Below are 11,911 nucleotides of genomic sequence, written 5' to 3' on the forward strand. Positions count from 1 at the left end.
AAAGAGAAATAAAAAGATAAAATACTGAAAGCTTCAAGAAAGATTTTTAAAGTTTACTTTCATGGGAATAAGAAATCAGTTTGGGACAGAAATCTGTTTGCAGCTGAACTTGGTCCTCTCCCTCTCAGACTGCAGTCAAGGTGTCAGCTGGGGCAGCAGTCATCTCAAGGCTCAAATGGGGAAGGATCTGCTTCAAAACTCACTCATATAGTTGCTGATAGAATTCGGAGTGTGAGCCTTGGTTCCTCACTGGCTGTTGGCCAGAGATCATCCTTAGATCACAGCGTGGAAACTTGCTTCATCAGAGAAAGCAAGAAGAACCAGGGTGTTGTGAGCAAGACAAAGTTACAGACCCTAATCTCAACAGTGAGCTCCCATCACTTTTGCCATATTTTGTTCATTAGAAGCAAGTCACTAAATCTAACCCACACTAAAGCAAAGGAGATTACAGAAGGATGTGAATACCTGGAAGCAGGGATCAGCGGGAGCCATTTTAGAAGCATCCTATCTATCGTATCTTATTACTTGCTACTCCATCTCCCATCCCCCCCAGACAATTTTCTCATTTCTGAGCCAGAGAATACTGTTACAGGTTAATCCAGAGTCACACATATATCACCTGAAATCAGTACATGCTCTTCAGATACAAAATGGACCCTACTATAGGTTTTCACCTCTCAGGAATTCCCAGCATGGATCTGTAAGCAGGCTCTAAATCATTTCCTTGCCCACCCCTAAAGGTCTCACAAAGCCTGGGATTTCACCACATTCTTTTTTTGTTTTGTTTTGTTTTAGGGAGTTCAGCTTTTTATTGAACATGTAACAAAAGAGGTTTAGTCAAAGAGATCAAAGCCCATGTCAACATCAGACTCCTCAAATTCTTCTTTCTTTGCTTCCACTTTCCCCTCCTCAGCTGGGGCAGAAGTGGTGGAGGGGGGAGGACCTCCTGCTCGTGCAGGATCAGCTGCTGGGGCAGGTCCCTGAGCCCTTATATTGCAGATGAGGCTCCCAATGCCAGAGCCTTTGCAAACAAACCTGGCCAGAAAGGTCCAACATTTACACTGGCTGCTATAATTAGGGCATTGATCTTATCCTCCATGACTGTAACCTCATCGTTGTTCAGGATGAAGGCCCAGTAGAGGCAGGTGAGCTCTGAGATGGAGGCCATTGTGTGGGCGAATGCTAAGCGGGGAATGCTGGGCGCGGTGCTAGCCTCAGGATGAAGTGAGGGCCTAAGCCTAAAGCGGCCTGCAGCTTCCTCAGAAGGACTGAGCACCTTAGCAGCAGCTGAGGCCAATCAACACTAAATCCTATTTTATCTACAGACATGGGTCTATGGAAAAGTTCAGAACTTTCCCATGTGCAAACGAAATCATCCTTTATCATCAAATTGCAGAACTGACAAGAGATGGTCAAGTATCTCTCTGAAGGGACTTTGTTTTTGCTTCACCTCTGGTCTAGACAGAAGACTGAGTACCTAGGAGATGCTGATTTCTCCAGTACACATTTGAACAGTGGTTTGAGAAGATGGGGGCACAGAGGAGGGACCTGGAGTGCATTCCTCCAAAAATAGGAGGAACTGGGGAAGTTTCAGAATAAAAAATTAAAGTCTTCACATAACCTAAAAAATGACAGAATTTAACACCGAAAACCAACTTACATGACCCATGAGTTTAGAATTGCAAGAATTAGACAGTCTTCCTTGGAATTCATCTACTCAAGAATCCTAGAATCCAGGGAAGTCTTATCTGGGAGGAGGAAAAAAATAAGGCAATGAGACCAGATTTGCCATGGAGTTCACAAAATGTCAAGGTTTTTCTCCTCCATTTTTTTCTTCCAAACCACCCTCCCCCCATATATACATTGGGAAGATAAGGTGGAGTCTAGGGACCTCTATGCTTTCTGCAAACCCCAGGGAACCCTGATGTAAACAGATGGATTCCTAGCAGATGTTCTCCTGCATTGAAACAGAAGTGTGGACACTTTAACAGGATTTCCACCAGTACTGCGTTCTGGGATGCTGAGCTACACTTGTGACTAGACTGTTCAAACTTGCTCTTCCAGGCCAGAGGAGGGGCCATATCATCCATATAGAACCTCCTTTAAGGTTTCTGGAGCCTGGTTGATCTTCCACCTCTGAAGTGAGAAAACTGCACAGACCATGCATTCTTCTAAGCCTACATTACAACTCTCAGATTCTCATGGCTCATCACTCTCATTTAGTATCCAGACTGGGAAGGATGAAATCGTGCCCACTGTAGCCAGCCAAAAATGAATACATTTTTGTCTTTTTTTTCTCTTTTAGTCCTAATCATCAGACCCTGCTATGAGATTAAGAACCATCAATTAGCAGGCTTTGTTGAAGGGCCAGGTGTCCATGAGCCACACACATTAATCTACACTAGGGAGACATCAAGAGGCTATTATTAAATGGCCCCATCCTTCTTCCCCTTGATTATTTAAATTGAAGTATAATACACATAAAGTATGTAAAAGACACTGATCTTAAGTATACAGCTTGATTATTTTACGTGTATAGGAGGGTGACTACCACCCAGATTGAGATACAGGGTTTTTCTAACATACAAGTTTTAGTCATGCCCCTTCCCGGTCTATACCACCTGGGTGACCAATATTCTGACTTCTATCATAATTGGTTAGTTTTACCTACTTTTGAACTTCACTTAAATGAAATCATACAGTACATACTCTTTTGTGACTGACTTCTTTCACTCAGCATAATACCTTTAAGACTCATCTATGTAAATGTACCAGTACTTTCTTTTTTCAGATTGTTATGTAGTACAATTTTCTTATGCATCCTGCTAGGGCATTTTGGTTGGTAACATTTTTGGGTTAAAATAAACAAAGCTGCTATTAACATCCTTACCCATATAACTTTGTGGATAAATGTAATCATTTCTCTTGAATATATACTTAGAAGTGGCATTGGGACTTCCCTCGTGGTGCAGTGGTTGAGAATCCGCCTGCCAATGCAAGGGACACGGGTTCGATCCCTGGCCTGGGAAGATCCCACATGCTGCAGAGCAACTAAGCCCATGTGCCACAACTACTGAGCCTGCGTGCCACAACTACTGAAGCCCACGTGTCTAGAGCCTATGCTCTGCAACAAGAGAAGTCACCACAATGAGAAGCCCACGCACCACAACGAAGAATAGCCTCCACTCGCCACAACTAGAGGAAGCCAGCGCACAGCAATGAAGACCCAATGCAGCCAAAAATAAATATATAAATTATATAAAAAAAGAAGTGGCATTAAGGATCATAGGATAGTATACCTTTCTCTTGATTTCGTAGAAAAGTTAAAGATACTCTTACAAGAGCTAGTGTATTTATGCTGAATGACTTTTCTTTACCCCTTCGTGTTCCAAATACATATCTGAACAAATCTATGTTTCCTAAGTATAACTATGTTGGATTACTGGGTAGAAAAGTATGGCTAGTAGTTCCTGAGTAATGAATGTATTGATTAAGTCTCATTGCTGTTTTTCTTCGTATCTTCCTGATCTTCTAGCCATAATGTTCCTCAAAAGCTGCTGAAACATCTTATACTAATAATCTCACTTTGCATCTAACATCAGTGTAATACAAAATGTAAAAGACATGTAGCTGGCTGCATGAATCCATTCATTTCCAGAGAGTCCATGAATTCAAAATAATTTTCAGCTTGCTAGAATGTCTTCCATCTATATCTTCAGAGGTATATCATCTTAATTTAGTCTAGAGGCCTTTATCACCCCCTACTTTAGATTTATTCCTGTAAGGATTACATTTTTCTTGCTCAATTGTAAAGATCTGAAGGATAGCAACTACACTTTTAATGCTAATCTTCAAACACTAGCCCAGGGCCTGCCATATTGTTAGCAGTTACTAAATACCTGATAGTCATTCAGAAATATAACTTCTAGGAAACTGTCATTGGGAAAGAGTTATAAAATGCACAGTGATACATGCACAAGGATGTATATCAAAGAACGATGTACAATAAGCACAAGTTAGAAACGTAAATACCTAATAAAAGATTAAATAAATTATTATCACCAGTAAGGTGATATATTATTGCCATCAATAGTGATGGCATATTCCACAGATCTGTTAATTCATCATATTCCTGATGAAGTACTGAGATGGAAGGCATTAAAAAATGCATGACATTGAGAGGTGATATTCAATCATAATTTTTTTTAATGGGCTTTGTCAAACTTCTCAGATGTGAATCTCAGCTATCACAATAACTAACCATGTGCCCTTGGACAATTTAGTTTTGGGGGCCAATTTCATCATCTTACTTTAAAATGGAGATAATAATTTAGGGCTAAGTAAAATACAATGAACAGGTTTTAAACACACACAATTGAAGACGCAGAGGGAGAAAAGGGGCAGAAGAATATTTGAAAAAATATTAGCTGAAAAATGTCCCAAACTAAATCCATCAGGCCATAGTTCAAAGAAGCTGTCAAAAGGCCAAGAAGAATAAATACAAAGAAAACTCTGTTGAAAAACCAAAGAAAAAGGAAATTATAAAAAGTAGTGAATGGGGCTTCCCTGGTGGTGCAGCGGCTAAGAATCCACCTGCCAATGCAGGGGACACGGGTTCAAGCCCTGATCCGGGAAGATCCCACATGCCGTGAAGCAACTAAGCTCCTGTGCCACAACTACTGAGCCTGTACTTTACAGCCCGTGAGCCACAACTACTGAAGCCCGCGCACCTAGAGCCCATGCTCCGCAACGAGAGAAGCCACCGCAATGAGAAGCCCGCACACCGCAACGAAGAGTAGCCCCCACTCACTGCAACTACAGAAAGCTGGCACGCAGCAACGAAGACCCAACGCAGCCAAAAATAAAATAAGTTAAAAAAAAAAGTAGTAAGGAATCACTAAGCCGCTGCCATGGACTAAGCAGCCTCCCCCTCGAGCCCCCTCGCTTCCCGATGCTCGGTCCTCCGCGCCCGCTTTCTCCAGCCGCGGCCTTCCGCAGGCCGTTTCCCCAGAGGAAAAGGAATTGTATCGTATGTTTGCTATCCAGAACCTCCACTCTTTCGACCCCTTTGCTGATGCAAGTAAGGGAGATGATCTGCTTCCTGCCGGCACTGAGGATTATATTGATAAAAGAAGTCAAAGGATAACCGGCAGGAAGACCCTTACTACAGTCCAAGGGATCGCTGATTACGATAAAAAGAAACTAGTGAAGGTATTTAGGAAGAAATTTGCCTGAAATAGTACTGTAATTGAGCATCCAGAATATAGAGAAGTAATTCAGCTACAGGGTGAAAAGTGCAAGAACATATGCCAGTTCCTCGTAGAGCTTGGACTGGCTACGGACGACCAGTTCATGGGTTTTAAGTGCGTTTGGCTCACTGAAGCTTAAGTGAGGATTTCCTTGCAATGTGTAGAATTTCCCTTCTGGCCCTTGTCACAAGTTTAAAAACCTCACAGCTTGTATAATGTAACCATCTGGGGTCTGCTTTTAACTTGGACTAGTGTAACTCCTTCATGCAATAAACTGAAAAGAGCCAAAAAAAAAAAAAAAAAGTAGTGAGAAGTAACAGTAAGACTGAGAACTGACTTCTCCAAATCAACAAAACTAAAGCCATAACAATTAAGTAATCTGGGACTTCCCTGGCAGTCCAGTGGTTAAGACTGTGCTTCCACTGCAGGGGGCACAGGTTCGATCCCTGGGTAGGGGAAATAAGATTCCACATGCCACGGGTTGTGGACCAAAAACATTAAGTGATGTCTTCAATATGCTGTATAAATGTCAAACCAGAATTCTATACTACATAAAAACAGCCTTCAAAGAAGTGGACTGGGCACTTATTCTTGAAATAGGTTTGCCTTATCTCACTTATAATTCCACAAAACTGAATGTATTGTTCATCATATTATCCCACTCAACACTGATTTTGACGATGGAACTTACTGTACAGAAAAAGTGAATCAATTAGCTAAAATCCATGGATTCACTAGGTTTAGGTATACATCTCCTCAATTAACTGATATTATACAATGGTGGAAAGAACTACTAAAGAGTCAATTATGTTGTCAGCTAAGAGGAATACCATGCGATGTTGGGGCACTATCCTGTAAAATGTATTTACTTGAACCAGAGATCAGTACATGGTACTATTTCTCCAATAAACTTTTTTTTTTTTTTTTTTGCTTTACGCGGGCATCTCACTGTTGTTGTCTCTCCCGTTGCGGAACGCAGGCTCAGCGGCCATGGCTCACGGGCCCAGCTGCTCCACGGCATGTGGGATCTTCCCAGACCGGGGCACGAACCCATGTCCCCTGCATCGGCAGGAGGACTCTCAACCACTGCGCCGCCAGGGAAGCCCTCCAATAAACTTTTATACATGGATAGGTTCAGGTAGCAAGGGTAGAAGGAAGTCAGACTAGATATTCTGTGGCTCACCACAAATTTTGGTTCCCATCAATATTGGGTTATACTAATTTAGAGATCTTACTGGTATTTCGATAAAATTGAAATTCTCACTTTCCATTCCTAGCCAAAAAGAATCACAATATACAAGATAAAGACCTTTTGTACTTTTTGTTACAAGCAGATGCTATCATTCGTGGAAGATGTGCCAGATAGCTAAAACTGTCACCATCCTGTGCCAGCAATAATGAGGCAGCTCCATGACACAGTCTATGGAAATCTGCTAAGGCTGTGAGTTTTGAGGAGAATCCTGACTGCCAATCTGTCCCAGGAATAACCTGCCTATGTCTTCCCCCCAGCTGGTGGACAACTTCAAATGCTATGTGTACATGGAGCCTGTCTACTACCCTGACCTTGCAGTAACTAGGAACTTGATTTAAGTGTGAAATAGAGACTCATAAAATAAAACCCCAAATATCCAGGATACAATAATTACACACACACACACACGCATATCAAGAACTAGGGAAAATCTTAAAGTGGATGATAAAACATAATCAACAGATATCAACAGGAAGTTAACAGATATTGGAATTATCTGACATGGATTTTAAACTATGAAAACTCATCCAAGATGAATAGTCTGATAACTATTAATTAAATCCATAATTTACCATTTTCAGAAGAAGAAATCTCCAGGCCTGTATTAGGGTTCTTCAGAGAAACAGTACCAATATGATATCAAAGGAGATTTGTTTTAAGGAATTGGCTTATATGATTATGGAGGCTGAGAAATCCCATGATCTGCCATCTGCAAAATGGAGACCCAGAAAAGCCAGTGGTGTAATTCAGTCAACAGTCCAAAGGTCTGAGAATGAGAGGGTCAATGATGTAAATAAATCCCAGTCTGAGGGCAGAAGATGAGGTGAGATGTCTCAGCTCAGAAAATAGGGAAGGGGAGAATTCCTCTTTCCTCTGCATTTTTTTTCTATTCAGGCCCTCAACGGATTGAATAATGCCCACCCACATAGAAGAGGGCAAACTCACTTTACCAAACTCACTGATTCAGATGCTGATCTCATTCGGAAACATCCTAACAGACACACCCAGAAATAATGTTTAGCTAGGTATCTGGGCATCCTCTGATCCAGCCGAGCTGACACATAAATTTAACTCTTACAAATGCACACTGTCAAATTGGCACTCATACCGCTCTCCTTAAACCATACTTAATCTCCAAATAAAAACAATAACAAGGTCATAATTTCACCTAACATGATACAGCTATTCTGGGTACAACTGAAAACTCGGTAAATTTTTCCCAGAAGAGGATGCGAAGTCCTTGGGTGATCTTTACACTTCTTCTAGGTACCCTGTAATTTAAATATGATGATGTAAAATTAACAACGTTAAATACTATGATATAAAGTCAATACTTGAATACTATGATGTAAAGTTACAAGGTATGGGATCAAGAAAGAAAAGAATATAAGCATAAACACACAGGTTCATAACAAAACAAGGAGGAATACTCATGACAATTACAGTCCTCATTTCTGTAACTGGTCACATGATCATGCTTCTTTACCTGGTGGAGTGACACAAATTTTCATTCCTGCAGGGTCTGGATCATTGGTAGTCCTGCCTGGATTGGGTTGTTGTTTTCCACTGACCTTAGTCACAGGGCCATGGTGATAAGAGATGCCCTAAGTGATCTCCTGTATTCCAGATGTATACTTCCTTACCTCCATTGTGGGATAGTAGTCGAATTTCCCCTCAGTAGTCAGGATCAATCATCCTAGCCAACACCGTAACTCTCCTTTGCCTGTTGATTCAGAGGTATGAGACCAAGGTGGCCAGGTGGCAGTCTGAACTTCCAATTCACTGGAATCATTACTGTGCCACCTGCTGGAAGCAGTCTTCCTTCTGGAACTAAAACCTCTAACCCAGAAGGGCATAAAGTCATGGGAATGGGAAGCAAAAATTTTGATAGTGGATCACTAGGGGTAATAGTTTTACCACTACCATTTCCACCTGTAAAGGAAAACCCACAGTTCTTCCCTGTGTTTCTTCCTTGTGCGTCTTCTTTACTATTCACACAGAACACTTCACTTCTGGTCACCAAATGTCGGGGGTGGGGCCGCGGTGCATGGCAGGGTGGGGGGGTCAGCTGGGTGTCCTACAATTTAGTGTCAGACACACAGGTTAAGGGCTCAGTCCCACAAGGCTGCTCACCACTTCAGATGCCAATTGCAAGTAGTAGGTCCCCATGTTACAACTTCTGTCTGATTTGGCTACAAATTCAAGGTTCCCACGACCCCCTCCTCAGGTTCAAGTAATTTGCTAGAGCAGCTCATGGAACTCAAGAAAACACTTACATTTACCAGTTTACTGAAGTATGTGATAAAAGGATACAGATGAACGGCCAGATGAAGAGAAACACAGGGTAAGGTGTGGGAGGTCCCAAGCACAGGAGCTTCTGTCCTTGTGGAATTTGGATGTCTCCCTCCCAGTGTGGATGTGATCACCAACCTGGAAGTTCTTTGAACCCTGTATTTTGGGGGTTTTTATGGAGGTTTCTTCATGGAGGCATGATGGATCATTAACCCCATTTCCAGCTATTCTCCCTTCTCAAGAGAAAGGTGAGCAGGGTTGAAAATTCCAACGTTCCAATCATGCCTCCTCAGTCTTTCTGGAGACCAGCCCTCATCCAAGGACCATCAAGGAGCCCACCCAGAGTTGCCTCATTAGAACAGAAGATACTCCTATCGCCTAGGAAATTACAAGGGTTTCAACAGCCCTTTGTCAGGAGCCAGGTCAAGGACAAAATATTAGAGTAAGAGATGCCCCTAGTGTTCTTATCACTTAGGAAATTAGCAGAGTTTTAGGAGCTCTGGTCCAGGAACTAGAGGCAGAGACCAACATATATACAGTTGACCCTTGAATGGGTTTGAACTGTGAGGGTCCACTTATACATGGATTTTTTTCAATAAATACCACAGTACTACACAATCCAAGGTTGGTTGAATCCACGGATGCAGAAACACAAATACAGAGGGCCGACTATAAAGCAGTATGCAGATTTCTGACGGCACGGGGTATCGGCACCCCTAAACCCTGGGCTGTTCAAAGGTCAACTGAATTTTGTTATCTCACACTATTCCTCGACTCCTGTATCCATGAATCCTGGCTACTAGAGAAACTATCACATATTGGATTCTGATTCAGAGCATATACAGCCTTCTGGAGAACCCAGACTCAGCCTGCAAGGTACTGCCACCAGCTGGATCTATAACTGAGTCTTCAAAAGGCCATGCCACCATTCTATCAAGCAAACTGCTTCAGGATGGTGGAGAACATGTTAAGACCAGTGGATTGCATGAGCATGGACCCATTGCTGCAGTTATTTTACTGTGAAAGGAGATCCTTGATCAGAGGTGATGCTGTGTGGAATACCATGACAGTGGATAAGGCACTGTATGTATATGAGTCCATGGATGGCAGTTTTGGCAGAAGCACTGCATGCAGGGATGGCAAATCTGTATCCAGAGTAAGTCTCTATTCTAGTAAGGACAAGCGCTGCCCCTTGCACAATGTAAGTGATACAATGTACTCAACCTGCCACCAGGTAGCTGGTTGAACACCTCTCAGGGAATGCTGCTATATTAGGGATTCAGTGCTTGTCTCTGCTGGCAGAATGAGCACCCAGCAGTGGCCACAGTCAGGTGGGCCCTGGTGGGTGGAAGTCCATGTTTCTGAGCCCATGCATAATGTCCATCCCTGCCACCACTATGTTCCTAAGCCCACTGGATGATAATGGGGGTAGCTGGGGAAAGAAACTGTTATCCACAGAACAGGCCATCCTATCCACTTGATTATTAAAGTCCTCTCTGCTAAGGTCACCCTTTAGTAGGTATTTATACAGGGCACAAATACCTTCAAATGTTTTGCCCAGAGAGGTCTATCCACACATCTCTTTCCCAGATTTCACTGTCACCAAATTTCCAATCATGTTCCTTCCACCATTATTCCACATCCTTAGTATCCATTCCCATACTTGTTCCCTAGATTTGCCTGTAAAAATTAGAAAACTCAAGTAATTCTTTTGGAGTGTAGCACACCTCCTCCTGGGTCACACTTTGTACTTCACCTTTAGGAGTCTGCTGGGATTTGAGTCTAGTGATAGGCCCATCAGCATCATCTTGCATGGCCACTGCCTCAGGGGAGGTCATGGTTTCTTCAGGCAATGCGGGGTTAATCCCCTCAAATGGAGGTGGAAATGCCATTGCCACTGTGGATGGGGATGCCACTTCCATTAGTAAAGCAGACTCTAAACTCAGGAGCTCAATGTCCCCAGCTTCATCCCACATGTCTCCCAACCCAACTTACAGGATGCTATTCTTTCCCAATCTATGCCCTCACTTTAACACTATTTACTCAGCTAAGAATTTTCCAAATCTTTACATTCTGCTTCAAAAACTCCATCTTTAAGTCATTTCTCTCTTCTTGAACTTCATTATAATCAGCCAGAAGAAGCAAAGCCACACATTAAATTTCATTGCTCAGAAGATCTACTTTCCACAAAATACTAGAACACAAACACAATTTAGCCCTGTTCTTTGCCACTATAAAAAGAATGACCATTCCTCCAGTTTCCAATAATAAGTTCCTCATTTCCCTCTAAGACTGCGGCAGAATGGTCTTTACTGTCCATATTTCTACTAACATTTTGTTCATGATTATTTCCTAAGACTGAGGTTTTCTCTTCAGCTCTCCTCTTTTCTGAGATTTCACCAGAATCACCCTTAACATCCGTTATTTTTTGCATGCACGTCAAAACTCTTTTCAGCCTTTATCCACTCACTATTCAGTTCCAAAGCCACTTTCATGTCTTTTACATTAGTACCCACTTCTAGTACAAACTTGTCTTATTCAGCTTGGGCTGCTATAACATGGTACCACAGACTGGGTAGCTTGTAAACAAATTTATTTCTCACAGGTTTGGAGGCTGGAAGTCTGACATTAGGGTGCTAGCACAGTTAGTTTTGGTGAGAAACATCTTCCAGATTGAAAACTGTCATCTTCTTGTTGTATCCTTCTCACATGGCAGGAGAGGGTGAGAGAACTCTCTGGGGTCACTTTTATAAGGGTACTAATCTCATTCAGAAGGGCTCCACCCTCATGACCTAATTATCTCTTGAGAGGCCCCACCTCCTAATACCATCACATTGGGGGTTAGGATGTCATCACATTTTAAGGAGACACATTCAGTCCATTGCAAGGCCCAAATGGTTTCACTAGAATATTCTACCATTCAAAGAATAACTAACACCAATTCTACACTACCTCTTCCAGAAATTAAAAGGAAGCAACATTTCCAAACTCACGTTATGAGAACACCATCAACCTGATACCAAATGAGACAAAAATAGAAAAAAACTATAGACCAGTATCCTTCATGAACACAGATGCAAAAATCCTCAACAAAACATTAGTAAATCATAGCAATCAC

The 11,911-nt window shown here is 42.1% G+C and overlaps 2 pseudogenes across 2 annotated transcripts; one reads left to right on the forward strand and one right to left on the reverse strand.

The window, feature by feature from the left end:
* Positions 1-595: 595 nt before the first annotated feature.
* On the reverse strand, positions 596-1,168 carry LOC309977295 (large ribosomal subunit protein P1-like; annotated as a pseudogene). Its single transcript has one exon. The product of its transcript is annotated as a large ribosomal subunit protein P1-like (transcript).
* Positions 1,169-4,669: 3,501 nt separating this feature from the next.
* On the forward strand, positions 4,670-5,744 carry LOC309976582 (eukaryotic translation initiation factor 1-like; annotated as a pseudogene). Its single transcript has one exon. The product of its transcript is annotated as a eukaryotic translation initiation factor 1-like (transcript).
* Positions 5,745-11,911: the final 6,167 nt, after the last annotated feature.

The sequence above is a fragment of the Leucopleurus acutus genome, assembly GCF_964270905.1.
Source record: "Leucopleurus acutus genome assembly, chromosome: 20".
Lineage (NCBI taxonomy): Eukaryota > Metazoa > Chordata > Mammalia > Artiodactyla > Delphinidae > Leucopleurus > Leucopleurus acutus.